The sequence below is a fragment of the Asparagus officinalis genome, chromosome 1 (assembly GCF_001876935.1).
Source record: "Asparagus officinalis chromosome 1, Aspof.V1, whole genome shotgun sequence".
NCBI classification, from domain to species: domain Eukaryota; kingdom Viridiplantae; phylum Streptophyta; class Magnoliopsida; order Asparagales; family Asparagaceae; genus Asparagus; species Asparagus officinalis.
In genome coordinates this window covers 119384513-119403465 of record NC_033794.1, presented here as the reverse complement: position 1 = coordinate 119403465, position 18953 = coordinate 119384513, and the positions used below count along the sequence as shown (strand labels likewise).

Genomic DNA, 18953 nt, shown 5'->3' with positions numbered 1-18953 from the left:
AAGATGCTCAAATCACTTGGTGAATTCCTACACTATATGAAATGCAACCCTATGAATTAAAAGCAACTAAAAAGGATGGAAAAGAAAAATCTTTTTTTTTAATTAGGGTTAACAATCAAACAAATGAGAAGGGGGGATTTGTTTGAATTTATTATCTTGTTAGTAAATGTCAAAGTGAAGGGTGAATTTTATTATGGTCAACGGAAATAAAATCTTTTTTTTTAAGATCCTAATTGTCACTAATTGTGAGAAACTAACTAAAGGTGTGGAATTGAAAATATAAGGAAGAAGACTTACCACAAGCGAATATCCAATTCCTCAATCTCCAATTCTTGATCTTTAATCTCCAAGTAGTTCTTTCACAATAAACACACAAGTTAAAGAACCAAAATAATTAAAACCTACTTAAGCACCTTCCCCGGCAACGGCGCCAAAAACTTGATGCGGCATAAACATGTACCAAAAAGGTTGCAAGTGCACAACCGTGTCAAGTTATAGTATTTAAGATATCGATCCCACGAGGAAGGTGTTTTGTAGGAGAAAATATAAAATCGGTTCTTATGTTGTGTGTGTGACAAGTAGGAGTGATAAGTGAATGTGATTGTGAAGAGATTGAGAGAGTGAAAGTGGTGTGTAAATAGGTGCAAAGTGTAAATGAGAGTGAGTATGAACAATAAGGTGAGAAGGAAAAATGAATAAAATCAAGAAACAAATAAAAAATCAAGAATGAAGAACAAAATTCTAGAATAAAAGAAAATGCAAGAAATTAAAGATGGTGGATTCAATTATAGATATGGGTAATCTACAATTGAACCCACTTCTTAGAAAAGGGTGATTCCCTAGAGGGTTCTAGCCTAAAGGCGAATCAAACAAAATAAAAATAAACAAAAAGAAAAACTAAACCCAAGAGGGTTCTAGCCTCAAGGTGAATAGTATAAGAAATTAAAATCTAACTACAAAATAAATTATAAAATCTAAACTACAAAATAAAATTGCAAGAATTAAATGCAAGAAAATAAATCTACTCTATAAGCATGAAATAAATCTAAGGCAAGAGGGTTCTAGCCTCTTGGCTATTTAACAAAAGTATAGAAATAAATCTAAACTAATAAGCAATAAAAGAGAAAAGAAATGCAAACCTTCAAATTGCTCTTCATCTCCATCATCATCATTCCACAAAGAGGAGAAAGAACAAATTTAAAGAGGAAAAATTATTATTATTAATTGCAACTAAAGTTACAATTTTTGGAAGGCCTTCTCAATTAAGAGTAGCCCTCCTCTCCAAAAGGAGTTTACAAAATTTTCACACCTCTAACCCCTCACTCTCTACCCCTATTTATAGTAAACATCAGTGAATGAGAGCCATTGGATCAAACTTGAGCCCCAAGACAATTACAAAAATTTTTACACCTCTAACCCCTCACTCTCTACCCCTATTTATAGTAAACATCAGTGAATGAGAGCCATTGGATCAAACTTGAGCCCCAAGACAAGCAAAATCAGCCATTGACGCGCGCTACAGTAATCTGGTATCGATGCAGGCATCGATGCAGGTATCGATGCCAACATCGATGCCCACATTGATGCCGACATCGATGCCCACTATTTCCAAATTCTGATTTCACGGATAGCTTCGTCTCATCGAGATAGACGATTTTCATATATTATATGTTAAATTTCGCCTTCCGGATTAGGAGATATCGTTGTTTCTTTGTGGCCAATCATTTTGAATATGATTTCTTTTCATATTGGATTTTTGATTTTCTCCGGCTTCTACAGGCTACACGACTTCATTCTGGGCTTTTGGATAATTTGGAAATTGATTTTCCAATGTGCTTCTTTGCTTCATTTCTTCATTTAATCAATGGGTTTTTGTTGAGAGATGAGAGTTTGAGATTTATTCTTCATTAACCTGCAATTAAAAGATAAAAATAATTATTAGTGGTATATTTATTCATATAAAATAGATAATGAGGGTATAAAATTATAATAAAATATGATTATCAGTCTCCGTAAATAAATCCCCCTCATAAAAAGGTTAGGGCTCAACTCGAGGGGAAAAAACCAAATCGGAAAAAAGGAGAAAAAAATCAATCCCCAAATCCGCGTCAAGTCCCATCTCCACTGTCAATTCTCAAGACTTCTCGCGGGAATTCCCCCTCCGCTTGCTGAACCCCAAAAATTCTCGGCGAATCTTTGCCCTCGAATCTCTAGGGTTTCCTTAATCCCATAAAGTTCCAATTTTTAAGATGTTAGATCTAATACCATAAAACCATGATTTAATTCAAAGAGATTAACAAGAATCAAAAGGTGCGGAAGCATATACCTGAATCCATTGAAGAAAACTTGATTAGGGTTTTGATGATCTTCTAACCTTAGGGTTTCTCTCTTATGGATCTCTTTAGATGGGATAAGAGAATGAGAGTGGTTAACCCTAGATTAGGGACCATAACCTCATATATATAGGTGTTGTACATTTGTAATTTGGCTCCTCATCAAATTACAGTTACAACCTGGTATCTGCACATATAACCCCATGACTTATTTAAATACCGATTAACCCAAATTAATTGATCACTTTAGTGGGTTATCCTGAAAGATAGCAATACACATTGATTAATCATATGTGCCCTCAAATAGATTTATTAGATTAAATCCAACAATCTCCCACTTGGGCACCATATGATTCCTTAAATTGTGTATAACCTTATGAGTTCAAAAACTACTATCATTGAAAAAAGGTATTTCCGAACAATCTCGTCCATTGACTATATCAATATAGGATCAAAGCGGCCTTCGTCACATTTATCGTGACTCGACCCATCAATGGTCACATATACCAATACAATCAAACGACATAGATCAATCATGGATATGCAGCATGAAAATTACATGCAATGTGATCAGTACATGTCTATTTTCAACTGGTCCTCCTTAGTGAGGTCAAAACCAAACATAATGTAACAGAGTGTCTTAACTGAATACTTTATTCTGATCAGACAATACAACCAAACATAAAGCACCACAATTACAAACTCCCACTAAATCATGATATCCTTGAATAACACCACACTCATATGAAAAGTATGCTCTTGAAAGACCTTGGATGGCAATCCTTTAGTAAGAGGATCTGCTATCATGGGGTTTGTCCCAATGTGCTCTATGGATATCTGTCCACTCTGTACCATTTCTTTTACAACCAGGAACTTAATATCAATATGTTTTGATTTAGTTGAGCTCCTGTTGTTATTGGAATACATAACTGCAGATTTAATGTCATAAAATAACCTCAGTGGTCTTTCATTATTTTCCAAAATGCGCAGTCTAGTGACAAAATTTTATAACCATATTCCATGATTTGATGCCTCATAGCAAGCTACAAACTTTGCTGTCATAGTGGAGGAAGCTACGAGTGTCTGTTTTACACTTTTCCATGATATAGCTCCTCCTGCTAACATATAAATGTAGCCTGATGTAGACTTTCTGCTATCTTGGCATCCAGCAAAATCAGAGTCTGAATACCCAATGACCCCTAACTGTTCTGATTTTCTATATGTGAGCATATAATCTTTTGTTTTCTGAAGATACCTCATAACCCTTTTGACTGCTATCCAATGATCAATACCAGGATTGCTTAAGTATCTGCCTAACATCCCAACAATGTACGCAATATCTGGACGCGTACATACCTGAGCATACATTAGATTTCCTACAGCCGAAGCATAAGGAATCTTCTGCATTTCCTGAATTTCAAGGTTACCTTTAGGGCACTGATTTAGACTAAACTTATCTCCTTTAGCAACAGGGGTATCTCCTGGTCTGCAGTCATGCATGCCAAACCTTTTAAGTACCTTATCGATATAGCTCTTTTGTGATAATCCAAGAATACCCAGAGAGCAATCTCGATGTATCTGGATCCCTAATATAAAAGATGCGTCCCTAAGATCTTTCATCTCAAAATTCTTTGATAGAAATCTCTTGGTTTCGTGCAACATGCCTATATAATTCTTTGATAGAAATCTCTTGGTTTCGTGCAACATGCCTATATCATTAGTGGCAAGCAATATGTCATTGACATACAGAACCAGAAAAATATACTTACTCCCACTGAACTTGTGATATACACAGTCATCAATAATGTTCATCTCAAAACTGAACGAGATAATTATTTGTTAAAACTTATGATACCATTGACGAGAAGCTTGCTTGAGTCCATAGATGGATTTCCTTAATTTGCAGACCATATTCTTTGGGTCTCCTGACACAAAGTTTTCTGGTTGCACCATATAGATCATCTCATCAATGTCGCCATTGAGAAATGCAGTCTTAACATCCATCTGATGTAACTCAAGATCATAATGAGCAACAAGTGTCATGATTATTCTGAAAGAGTCTTTCGATGAAACCGGAGAGAAAGTCTCTGTATAATCAATGCCTTCCTTTTGAGTATAGCCTTTAGCCACAAGACGTGCCTTATACCTCTCCACATTACCATTTGCATCCCGCTTGGTTTTAAAAATCCATTTATAACCAATTGGTTTTGCACCTTCTGGCAATGGGACAAGTTCCCAAACCTTATTGTCTTGCTTAGACTTGTACTCTTCATTCATGGCATCAATCCACTGTTGAGAGTTAGAACTTTTCATGGCCTGAGAGAAGTTGATTGGATCATCTTCTAATATTCCACTACTTTCCTCATGTTCTTGAAGAAATATAATATAATCATCCGAAATAGCATTTCTCCTTTCTCTCGTGGATCTCCTTAATGGCACTGGTTCTTGAGGTTGTTGAGTTTGTTCTTCTGGAACACATTTCTCCTTTCTCTCGTGGATCTCCTTAGTGGCACTGGTTCTTAAGGTTGTTGAGTTTGTTCTTCTGGAATAGGGAGTTGTTCAAAATTATCATCTTGAGGTTCCGAATTTACTTCTTGAGCAATAACAAGTATAGGAATTTGAATATTGTCAAAAGTAACTGTATGGATTGGATCTGAAGCCAATTCCTCCTCAAAACTAATGTCTCTAACCTTATTTCTCCCCCCAAACTCAACATCCTCAAAGAATGTTGTTGTTCCCGTCTCAAAAATATTCTTTAGTGTGGGATCATAAAACTTATAGCCCCTAGAGTGTTCAGAGTACCCAATAAAGTAGCTGCTAACTGTTTTGGAGTCCAATTTCTTTTCATTTGGCCTGTAAGGCCTTGCCTCAGTTGGACATCTCCAAATATATAAATGCTTTAAACTGAGCTTTCGACCAGTCCAAATTTCATAAGGTGTTTTAGCAACTGCTTTACTTGGTACTGTATTCAGAATGTAAGCTGCTGTCTTTAGTGCTTCTCCCTAGAGAGACTCTGGTAAAGAAGAATGAGCAATCATACTTCTTACCATATCCTTAAGAGTCATGTTTCGTCTTTCAGCTACACCATTCATGCTAGGTGAACCCGGCATGGTGTACTGTGGGACGATACCGCATTACTCTAGGTATCTAGCAAATGGTCCTGGACGTTGTTCACCTGAACCATCATATCTTCCATAGTACTTACCACCACGATCAGATCTAACGGTTTTAATTCTTCTGTTGAGTTGATTCTCAACTTCAGCTTTATAGGCTTTGAACATGTCTAGAGACTCAGATTTTTCATGAATAAGATATAGGTGCTCATAACGTGAGTAATCGTCTATGAATGATATAAAATATTGTTTGACCATTCCAGGATTCCATAGGGAATGACCCACAAATATCCGTATGTATCAATTCTAAGACATCCGAAGATCTGTTGGCACCTAATCTCTTAACTTTGGTCTGTTTTCCCTTAATGCATTCAACACATACGTTAAAATCTAAAAAATCAAGGGAATCCAAAATACCATCAGACACAAGACGCTCAACTCTACCTTTTGAGATATGACCCAAGCGCTTATGCCATAATGTCGCTAAATTTTCCTTATTTAATTTACGCTTAGTACCACGTGATTCCACATGCAAGGATTCATTATAAGAAGCAATTGTATCGAGCAAATATAGGTTGTCATAAGTACTCAAGTAACCAGTTCCCACAATATATGAATTAAAAGATAATCTGAATTGATTGTTTCTGAATGAACAATGATAACCTGATTTGTCCAATACAGAAACAGAAACCAAATTTCGTCTAAAAGACGGTACTACAAAAGTATTTTTTAAGTCCAAATAAGAACCAGTTCCTAATAGCAACCTAAAGTGCTCAATTGCTTCCACATCTACCGATTGTCCGTCGCCTACAAAGATGTGTCTTTCAACATCACTTGGCTTTCGGTAGCTCAGGCAACCCTGCATAGAAACACTTATGTGAGTAGTAGCACCAGAGTCTAACCACCAAGTGTTTCTAGGTACTGAAGCTAAATTAACCTCAGAACAGACCAAAATAAGGAACATACCCTTCTTAGCACGCCAGGCGTGATATTTGGTACAATCTTTCTTTACGTGTCCAGGCTTGTTACAGAAGTAACAACCCTGATTATCCTTATATTGTTTCTTCTGAACTGGACCATTAGCAGCTTCATTATCATTGTTTCTTTTCTTGCCCTTAGCCTTAGAGGCATAGGCCAAATGAGCACTTTCTGTCTTATCTTGCTTCAACCTGTCTTCTTCTTGCACATAGTATGAGATGAGCTCATTTAGAGTCCACTTCTCCTTTTGACAGTTATAACCGACCTTAAACTGATTGAATTGTGTAGGAAGAGACAACAAAATCAGATGCACCAATAACTCATCACAAAGATCGAGTTTAAGTACCTTAAGCTTTGAAGCAATATGAGATATTTCCATAATGTACTCCCTGATATTTTCTTTGCCCTTATACTTCATTGAAATCAAGCGAGCTAAAAGCGTGCTTGTTTCTACCTTATCGTTTTTCGTAAAACGTTTCTCAATTTCGGGAAATCAAGCGAGCTAAAAGCGTGCTTGTTTCTACCTTATCGTTTTTCGTAAAACGTTTCTCAATTTCGGTAAGGAAATCTTTAGCCTTAGTAATCCCTTCGGATTCTATGTCTCTGAAGGCTTCCGGAACGCCGCGCTTAATGATCATAAGACTCATACGATTTGAACGCTCCCATTTCTCATACTCCTTCTTTGCATCAGGAGTGCTATCCGCATTGAGAGGTTGAGGTTGTTCAATTCTTAATGCAAGGTCGAGATCCATGCAGCCAAGAACAATTAATATGTTTTCTTTCCAAACCTTGAAGTTTGTCCCATTTAGCATGGGAATTGAGTTGATGTAAGCAGAAATTGTTGCAGCAGATGCATTAGCTGAAATAAAACAAAAACTCACATCAATAACCATAATTACTAATCAATAAGATTCAAATAATGACAAATCTCATCCAAGATATCTGGCACAACATTAATATCAAGTCTTTGGACAGTAATATTAATTGCAAGTGATACATTGTTGCAATGATCAAACATTGATAATAACTCATGTTAAATAATGAAACTATCTTTGGATCGATTCATTATTCACATGTAAACCTTATAATTGTCACACGTTTATCATCGCAGATGTGTATGCAGTCTAAATAAATATTAACCTTCCTTTGGGCCGATTAAATATTTACACGAAAGCATACACACAAACATCTCACATTCCTCATGAACAATCTACACAAGAGAGGTTACTTTGGCAACTTCTTGTTTCAATTAAACAATTGGAGTGAGAGACAACCTTAATACCTTAGTGTCATAATATTTGAATTAAATAATTGATTAACTGCTAAATTAAATTTAAATTAAATTAAATTAATTTAAATTTCCATAGCTTAAATAGGGCCCATAACTTAATTGAATAAATTAAGTATACCAAAGTGGACCCATTACGTAATATGAGAAGCCAATGCTTAACCATAGTGAACACGAAGTTCGCTTGACTTCGAACGCGAGGTTCGTTTGTATTGAGTACGAGACTCACCTAAGCACGAACGCGAGGTTCGTTTGAAAATGAACATGATGTTCAACTTGAGAACGAACGTAATGTTCGTTTTGAAAAATGAACGCAAGGTTCGACTTGAGAACGAACGCAATGTTCGTTTGAAAACAAACGCGAGGTTCGACCTGAGAATGAACGCAATGTTCAACTTGAGCACAAACGCAATGTTCGTCTGAAAACGAATGCGAGGTTGACCTGAGAATGAACGCAATGTTCAATGAGAACGAACGCAGCGTTCGTTTGAACGCAATGAACGAATGAACGCAATGTTCGTTTGAACGCAATGTTCGATGAGAACGAACGTAGCGTTCGACGAACGCATGTTTCGTTAGAGAACGAACGTGGGTTCGTTTGAGAACGAACGCAAGGTTCGTTTGAAGCTTTCAAGCCTCGCCAAAAATTGAGGTAACCACCTCCTTAATTTCCGCACGTTTTCACGCGTACGAACCCCTTGAGGGTTTAATCTAAAACCGCCGCCGCTGAATCAACTTCGACGAGGAGTTTGGAGATTGACGACAGATCAAAAAACCCAAAAAAAAGGATAATTATTTTTCTGTCGATTTTTGAACTCAAATCATTTAGATCCAAACCTCAAAAATTGAATCAAACACAAAAGAAATGAACTTTAGAGTTCATAATTGCTACAGATCCAAAAATCGAAAGAAAAAACCAAACGAACAGGAAATTTTACTATTCATCCAAAAATAAAATTTTTTACTGTTACCCGAAAATAAAAAACTTTACTGTTCATCCAAAAATAAAACGGTTACTGTTTATCCGAAAATAAGAAACTTTACTGTTCATCCGTGAACGGATCTGAATCAAATACAAATTAAGATCAAAGAACCCTAATTTTAATCTTAATCTCTTAGAACAAATCAATGGTGGCTCTGATACCACTTGTTAGATCTAATAAGAACTTGAGATCTAAAACCATATAGCCATGATTAATTCGAAGAGATTGACAATAATCAAAAGAGCGGAAGCTTATACCTGAATCCATGGATGAACCTTGAGATGGGTTTTGGATCTTCTAACCTTAGGGTTTCTCTAAATCCGAATTTCTCTAGCTAGATAGATTAGGGACCATAACCCCATATATATAGGTGTTGTACATTTGTAATTTGGCCCCTCATCAAATTACAGTTACAACCAGCTGGTATCTGCACATATAACTCCATGACTTATTTAAATACCCATTAACCCAAATTAATTGATCACTTTAGTGGGTTATCCTGAAAGATAGCAATACACATTGATTAATCATATGTGCCCACAAATAGATTTATTAGATTAAATCCAACATAAGAGTTTTAGTTAAACCCACATGCAATCAGGCGGCAGGTCCCATGGACGGGACCCGAGGACGCCTTCTTCTTCATCGCCGTCGCCGTCGCCGTCTTCGTCTGCTGTCTCGAATCAATTAGGGTTTGAATCGAGGCAGCAGCAGCAGCTCAATTTGATGAATGTGAGTGTAAATTGCACGCCTTTTTTGGTATTTGTTTTTGTCCTGTGTCGGTTATGGTTTGCATTGGGATCTGGACGATGGCGGCGGTTATTATGGTTACTTTTCCTGATTCAATCAATGTCCCGCTCCTTGTATTCTATTTTCACTTAAAAAAACCTTTTTTTAACTACTCAGTCACCTACACTTTATTATTTCTTTTCCCTTCAACATTTTGTGAAATGAGTGTCTCTTTTTATTTATTTATTATGTCGTATGTTTTTCTTTCCCCCTGACCTTGACTGCTATAATTTTTGATATATATCATGGTAATTGGTTGGTTATTTTCCTGTCTCTTTTGGTTTCTTTTGCACTTTACACTATTAAACGAGGAAGTTTTCTTCAGGTTAAACTTTTGAGTTTGGTTATTTTCTTAATTAACTTTTGAGAGTGGATTGAGTTTATCATAAATTGTTTCCTTTATTAATTATCTTGGCACTTTGCTGTTTTTTATATGGCTGCTGTCCTGAGGACTGTTTGTTAGTTGTAATCTTTATTATTTTTTAATGATTGGGAAGTGGGTTTTGCTGGGTTGCCTCTCTTAAATGGTTTCGTTTGTTTGTTTGAAGTTACTGAGTTTCTTTGACGCTTGGATAACTTAATTTGATTGTGCTGTCATGTTCATCCTGTAATTTTGTAAGTCCTGTTGCTTGATATGATAGTGTTGCTTTTTATAAAACTAGTTGTATTGCGGTAAAATTTGTATTTTTTATTTAAAATATAATATTATTTGTAGAAAGATGTTGCATAAATTTATTAAATGTAAACAATATAACTAAGATATGAACATAAGCTTAAAATTCACAAGGTATGAACAATAAAATTATATTTAGTATGCTTTTAATTCTCGAAGTACGGAATCTTGTTATATTTCTCAAGAAGCTTGTTTTGCACATATGTATAGCAGAATTGTAATCTTTGAAGTATGTTCACTTATAAACAGAATTTTTGGCTACAACCCATAAAAAAGAGAAATGCATCAATCGATAATTGTGCTTAATTAGCTATTTTGTTGTATTTCGCCAATCTTGTAACCATTTCGTTCTTTTTAATCATACACAATTAGTATTTGAATATTAAAACATCCATTGTTCCAGATAGCTAATCATATTAGAATATACAAACGTCTACCATTTCAGATAGCCAATCAGTTTGTTCCTTGAAACTTGTTGTAGTTTCCGCAGTTGAGAGAGTTGTATACAGCACATTTTCAATTCATCAAGCAGAAACTGAAGGATGTCATAAGTTCAATTCTTTTCTTTTGACACCTCTATTGGTTTTGAACTGGCAATTCCTTTCGTGCTGGCCTCATTGTGGCCTTACTGTCTTCAATGGTGGTAAGTTCTTGAAATTATAGCTGTCAAAACAATCTTGAAAATTACCATGATATTATAATCAGTAATTGTTGCTTTTGCTTTCTGTCGCAGGTGAACATTTGCTAAGATCAGATACAATGCAAGAAATTGAATGATTATTTATTGCAGTATTTGCATGGAAAAGTGAGGCGAATAAATCTGAGTTAGCAAATGAAGAATCACACTATTTGCGTAAAATTCAAAGATGCTATTTTTTCAAATTGTGTGCTGGAAAATAATTGACAGGAATAATTAGCATTATGGCAGTTAATAGAAGTAGTTATTGTATGATGAATGATTCTTAGCGTAAGGGAGATCACCTTAAATCATTGGTAAAATGCAAAGAGCACAAATATTTATTAAGATTTGAGATTGACAATTTTCTATTCCTGAGGTGGCTTATTTTTTATTGGTACGTTTTATATCCTTGTTGTCTTTACGATCACCATGGGTGTGTTTACTGGAGCTGCACCAAAAAGAAACATGTATGAGCCTGGAGCTTAGTTGATTTTTGACATATAATTAGGCATTTGATGATTGTGGAAAGTACATTATCATTGTTATGACACTTAATGAAAATGACATATGGAATGATTATATTCACATTATGTATCTCCGTTTTAGATATCTTGCCTCTTAGAGTTGTCAATTTCATCAATCCCATTTTTATCATCTTATGGTCAATCTTAAGACTTTAATATTAAAAAGATAATAACCATCATGAAAAAGGACAACTAACTAAAATTTCAGGACATAAAATTAGGATATCATATACTGCATAATGGAAATTGAAGTACTTTATTGAACCATAATATCGTAACTACACAAAAAGGAAAACACATACGGAAATAAGGAGATATATGGTATCCTGATGCTCAAGAAATTGGAGTAATTTATTATCCATTCGAAGCTGGCCCTGTGGCATCTAATTGTATTTGCAACCCTGATTAAAATAAAAGGATAAAAGCATTAAAGACCATCATAAGCTATCTAACTAATTCATTAGGATAATAGTAAAGAATAGATATATGTACCTCCTGAATTAAGATTTATTTTGAAAGTAACCGCATAAAGAGGCAGTACATGCGTCTTGACATGTGGATAGCATACTATACTTTGAAGGAGCTTGCTGGTTATCTACACCAGAATCAAAATCTCACGAAATTTGACCTGTTTGTCTTGAGCTGGGAAGTATTGCATATTTGCTTCCCAAGATGACACGACAGATCACCATATGCATCAGTCCATCTTCACTAATTGGTGCGGAAATAAGGCTGCAAAACATTTATCATGAGCGTTAGGTTAATGTAAATACTAAAAGTCGCAAATGCACAATACAAAGGGAATTTTTTTTTCTTTTTCTTTTTCAAATAGTTAATGTCTACAGACAATGCAATAAATTACCTTGTTTGCTTATAATAAGTTGTAGGTGACCATCTTGCGAAGTGGAATAAAGAATCTTAGAGTTAGGAAAAAAAAATATCAAGCTGGACCTTAGTGAATAATATAAGATATTTGTTAGATAATGTTAGATGTGATTAGATATGATTTTATCTCCTACCTATTTTGTAACATCCTTCTAATCTCTATTTAAGACAGATAAAGCGTTATATGGAATAATATCTTTGCCTAATCTATTTCTCTAAACAACACATAATAATTTGCCAAGTTATATTACTTTGTTCTATCCAAGGAATCTGCACAGTTGAAACTTATTATTCCATTTTGAAGAGATATGAGGCAGAAATCGCCATCAAAATCCCTGCTACAAACCACTGGTCCTTTGTATTCATTGAGGCGCAGTGGTGAAGGAAAATAATCTCCTTCACAGAAGCCAATCGCTATTGTGGGTGGTTTTACAAGCTTCCATAGCCCCTCCACAGTCTGCTGCTCACCTCTTGACTTCATAGTAGCATGCCCGTCATAATTGATCAACTGAATCCATGTCTGATGAAGTCTTCCAGTTGATCTGATATATTTTACAGGTTTCATAAAATGTTCAACCAAAATTGTTTCCGACTTTCCTTCTCCATTTCTAAGTAAGTTAACACAAATGATAGGTACCAAAGGAGTTTTCCTTTGTCCACCAGCACTTAAACGGGGATCCCGAGCACCATATCTACGACTTAATCTCTGATAATACTGCAAGCTTCCTTTGTAGGGATCCTGAGCTGAAACATTAATTTCAGCTTCCACAGCAGAGAACTTCAACTCTGCCCCCCACCATATTGGTATGGTACCTTGTCGCCACACATATGAATTAAATGGGAACAAAATAACTGCTGGGTGCTAACAGATTAAAGAAGAAATAATATATAGCAAAATGTTTAATCAAATTTGTGCGTAAAGCTACTTACAGTTCCATCTATAATTGCTGAAAGGGTTAGATAATCGAATACATTAGTACAGTACCGCCAGGCGTTATCATTTCCATACTTCCGTTGGCATTTGTCATAAAAACCGTAAACCTAGAAACATGATTTCCATTAATACATACACAAAAAAGATTTGCTCAAAATGTTCATATCTTTTAGATCCCTTCTAAAGACAAATTACGTTTCCATGACAAATTGGCATAGAAGTACAATAGCAGAAAATTGGAATGAAAAATATCCAAAGAACATTTCTTTCCTTATAAGGTGTCAAATCTGAAACCAATGAACCTTTGATAGGTAAAATATACTATTTCACGATAAAGCAATTCCTGAAGGTGTAGTAGATGGAGCAAGCCACATTGGTAACTTTGCAGTACTTTTGTGATAATATGAACTCACTTGAACTTTCAATTTCCTCAATGTTGGAACATTGGTAATCCCAACTGGCACGCAAGCCAAACAACATAGTAATATAGCATATTACTCTATTTTTCCTTCTTCGCGAAGTATTTGTTTCCTATCCTTCCATTTACCCATTTGGCTTTCATTTTGCATCAGAGTTGACTCTAGTTACCTGAAGCAAACCTCTCAATTTCCCCCCTTATTTCAGGTTCTTTTCCTTAATTGAATGGGTGAAATTGCATCAGCAAATCGGGAGGTAATTTAACTAACGAACTGACTTTTTAAGGATTTGTGATGGACTCCGCTCGTGTAAAATTTCCTGACCAAGCAGAAACATGGAGGTGCTACACTAAGTAGAAGTCAGAAGCAGGAACTTGCTAAAAATCTCTGCTTGAATGACAACCCAATTCTAGTGGAAAAATACTCGGGTTACAAGAATGATTCAAAAAAGGACCTATGATAAACTCATCAAGAGCCAAAAGACATCAAAGTTGGAAAAAGAAGTACTCCCATAGCTAGCATGAAGATTAAGAGAAGATTGTTCAGAAGGCCTTGGATCAATTTCTTAAAATAATATCCTGAAGTCAAGATATCAAAGGGCTCTCCTAATATGGTTGTTTCTCCACCTTATCACAATTTGGGTAGATCATATTAAGTTATAAATCAACTCGGCGTAATGTAGAGATTTCATAAAAAATATTGAGAGAAAAATCCAAAGAAAATAAGCAATAATAAGTATAACATTTTTCAAGCAACCTGCACAAAGCATGCATAGAATTCTTAAAAGGGCAAAAAGAAAGGATTTCAGACTGATAATTACTGTCAGAAGTGAACACAAACAGAAGACTGGAAACAGATTTGAGGTCACAATTTGTGTGGAATTAAATATAGGAAATCTAAGAAGACAAAAATGAATAAGCAGCTAAAATGGGCAACTAAACTGATCAACTTTGTAGTGTAAAGACACCACAACATTTAAGTAACCTGGTCACAAATGACAGTAAGACATTGTTCCAAACATATGGCAAAAGCTATAGCCAAACTAATAAAAGCATACCTGTGTGGAAACATTAGGTTTCTCGTTTTATAAGCACGTTAAGGCCTATTAGGCGCATCCATTTATTCAAACTCATTAATAATACTTATCTACAAAATTTATAGCACTAAAGCTTGCGGAATCCAAACTATGACAAAGAATTTAGCCTTCCCAAAAGCTGAATAAGCACCTAAATGATCAAAAGGACCATAAGCAATAAGAGCTATCAATACAATTACCAATAAGCCCCCAAAATATCCAGAAATGAAAGTTAGCAATAAAAAAAATCTTTACCTTTTGCTAATTTTGCAGATAGGCAAGTGGTCAAAGTAAACAATAACTGAAAAGAGAAAAATAGAAATTGGATAAAGGTCTTAGAAAAGGCAAGACCCATGAATCAAATACCTCTGTCTATAAACGTACAATTAACTAAATCTCTGGAATAAATTGAATAACCTCATTCCTTTAGCTGTACACAAGCCCACAGATCTTATTATACTTCTGCTCCAGCTCCAGGACTTTATCATTGACTTCTTTCTTGACCTGTCAAATATAAATCATATTAGCCAAGAAAGGGGGGAAATGTGGATCTAATGTACAACTTTTCATAATTATTATGTTTTGGTCTATTCCTTTTGATAATGTATTGGCCTGGAGAATACACTTACCCTATAAGTCTTAACTCTTGAAGATTAATTCATTTTTATGATAATTCTAAAGTTGCCTTCACTATAACATGTCATTAGGTGTCTTGCTTTGAAGATGAACATTTAGCATGGTACAAATTAATGTGAAGGAATAATTGAAGATATTTTGGACTACCATCATAAGTAAGTAGTACACATCAATCGAATTGAAAAGTTATAAACGTGAAAATTCAATGGAATTTTTTGCACCACATGCATATTTGATCAGATTGTAAAAATATTAAATCATTGGAAGCAAAAAGCTTCCGTAGTGAATAAAAGAACACTATTAATTAATAACGGATACTTGTTAACATAAAGCTTGGTTTGAACAGAGAGCCTTGAAGATAGCATATGCTTCGTATTTTATAGAAAAATCACATATGTGAACAATGATATATATGCAATTGGCGACCCATAACATCATGCATGTAACAAACTATAAAGGTTTATATCACAAAGCATGAAAAAACATATAAATGAAGTAGATTATCATTGATCTATATACTTAATCACCACAACATAAGTTTTTAAAGAAAAGCAATACAATATAATTCTTCAATAAGAACTATAAACTATATTGACAATTAAACTATTATTGATTTTTAATTCAAGCCTAAGAATAAACCATCCAACACCCAAGTAGTAAATGATGATGCCTTGAGGATGCTAATTAGGTTTGTTTTGAATTGAAAGTTAGGCATTTAACATTTACTTAAACTAAATAAAAGCATGCATAGCAAAAGAAAAAGTTTCTATTTTCTATTTCAATTCAATCAAAATATATATATAATCCAACAAACCAAATTAATTTTATATCAAACATTAATATTTACCTTGATAGATGGGAGATTCAGCAACCTTCAAATCCTAAATCCTGTAAATAATGCATAAAAACTGAAAAAATTAGAAAAATATCAATTGTCGTAAAAACTAATTGCAGTGCAAGAAAATAAACTAAATTCCAATGCATAGAACCTAAATTGCCTCAGAGAAAACAATTACGTTGGTGTTATGCTTAATTTCAAAATACAAAAAATTTCATAATGAAATTAATCACATATCAAAACATCATACCTACTTTTATTTGAATTCTAAGAATTAAGAAAGATGTCGCACAGACTAAGAATTTTCAAAATAAAATCAAAATTTACGAGAAAAAAAAGGATAACAAAAATTCCTAATAGCTCTTTTCCCATAAAGGATACCTGAATTTCTAAAACAAACAAAATTGATAAATTGCTTAAAAAAAGGAAAAGTGAAGGGAAAAATTATTTACCTGCTACCGCCCGCTGGCAGCTCTCTCCACCCATCGTTTCGAATCCCTCTCCTTCTCCCCTGCGTAATAACCCGTCGCCATCTCATTCATCTCCCCAAACACTAACCCCTCCGAAACCATAACCCTAACCTCCTCGTGCTCCTCCTCTTCCTCTCTCCTCGCCGCCATGAGATCCACATCTCGTCCCTCTCCCTCACCTCTCTCTTGAGCTCCCCGACCCTCCCCCTCAACCCCTCGATCTCCTCGTTCGTCGACTCGATCAGATCCAAAAGCCGCTGCTCCTCTTGCTGCCACGCGTGGCGGTGGCTGGCGAAGATCTCGACGACGCGGGCGTTGGCCTTGGAATCCCCCTTCCTCCTCGACCTTAGGGTTTTTAGCTGGTCCTTAGCCTGGAAGAGCTTGATGCTGAGGATTCGGTTGCGGGATTGGAGAGAGGAGAGGTAGGGGATGTAGGATTTGGGGAGGAAGCCTGAGAAGACGGCGAAGGAGAGGCCAAGATAGATGGAGAGAGATGAGGGGTTGGGGTCGTAACCGATGAAAAAGAGAAAAGTGGCTTATCAATTGAGGATACGTTTGGTAACTAAATTTGGTGGAGGGTTATTTTGGGGAGGGTAAAGTTTTTCATGAACTCCCTCTTTTAAAGGGTAATAGAAATAGATGTTTTCTTTTCCTTTTTATATGTTAAGATAACTGAGTGCACCATCACACCATGGACGGTATATGACTCAATCTGATGCCAGTTCTTTGACACTATCCATTTTTGGTAACTGAATGTTAATGATTTTGTTTCCAGAAGTTCTATCACTTGTTCATGCATTTTAATAAAAAAGTATGGTGAAAATAAGTGACTTTATTATTATACTTCCTTTATGAAAATGGTTCTTAATCCAGCTCATCTCTTTTAATTTGGAAATATTTGCAACAATTGCGGCAGCAGCAACAGTCACAGCAACAGCAACTTCTAAGAAAACCTGAAGGAGAGAACCCTGTACCTTACAAAGTAGGTGGTGGTGCACATGTTAGTATTTGTTTGTAAAAAACAAGATAGTCCCACATTAGAATTTTGAACATTCTTTTAGAGGTTTAAAAGCATTGAATGCTTATTGGGCTTTGAATAATGAATCAAAGTGTAGGCTTCTAAACCCGCGTGCGGATAGCGCGAATAATGCGCGATTTTGACGCACTTAGCACTTAGGAGTTTGCACGCTTGTCACTGCCGCTTAAATGTTCCATTTTGAATATATTTTTTTAATGTTATTTTGAATTTTAAAAAATTATGAAAAGACAAGTGACTGTTGAAAAGTGGCTGTTTGCTCCAAGGGGTGTTTAATTTGAAAAGTTGTGACTGTTGGAAGCACATTTTCAAACCTATAAATAGTTTATGTTTTCAGATATCTATTTTAACAATTCTTTTACAAATCTTTTCGATCAAAAACTTATGCAATATTACAAACTTGTTTCACAACGAATTAAGGAAAATTCCAGATTTGCTTACTGGAATTTTTATTTTCTGTTGTATCCTGGGAAGAAAATTTGCATTAACCCGAAGCAACTTTGAATCTCAAGTGGGGGCAAATATTTTTTTAAGGAAAGTCTTTCACGCCTCAGAATTTCTGTCTCATTCAATTTAAAATCTAACAATCTTAAAGAAATATCTCTGCTACAATGGAGTCGGAATCAATCAAGGTGATGAATCAAGACATGGTCAAATTGGACCGATTCGACGGGAATAATTTCTCTCGCTGGCAAGACAAGATGATGTTTCTTCTTACAGCACTGAAGATTCCTACATCCTCAACCCCAACCTACAGCCCATAGAAGATCCAAAACCAAGTGCAGACGGCAAACAACCTACTGAGGAGGAAATAGAAGAAATCAAAAAGCAGAAGGCAAAACGGGAGGAAGATGAAGTGTTGTGTCGCGGTCACATTCTTAACACACTTTCGGACCGATTATATGATCTTTTCACGAGGATAAAGTCAGCAAGGGAGATCTGGAACGCACTGGAATTTAAATACAAAGCCGAGGAGGAAGGTACAAACAAGTATTTAATTGCAAAATATCTAGAATACAAAATGGTTGATGACAAGTCTGTCCTGGAGCAAGTTCATGAATTGGAGGTTCTAGTTAATAAGATTCATGTTCTAAAAATAGTTCTTCCAGAGTCTTTTCAAGTTGCTGCAATTATTGTAAAACTACCATCAACTTGGAAAGATTACTCGAAGAAACTAATGCATAAAACTGAGGATATCTCTTTGGAACAACTTCAGAAGAATCTTAGAATTGAAGAGGAGTCACGCTTACGTGATTCGAAAAATTCTGTCCAAAGTGATTGTAAGGTCCACACTATGGAAAAG

General features: G+C 35.4%; 1 long non-coding RNA gene across 1 annotated transcript; it reads left to right on the top strand.

Annotated features, from left to right (window-relative positions):
* LOC109844189 lies at positions 2128–17615 on the top strand. Its single transcript, XR_002247899.1, has 3 exons — positions 2128–2251; positions 9271–9427; positions 17531–17615. It is a non-coding gene; the product is annotated as an uncharacterized LOC109844189 (long non-coding RNA).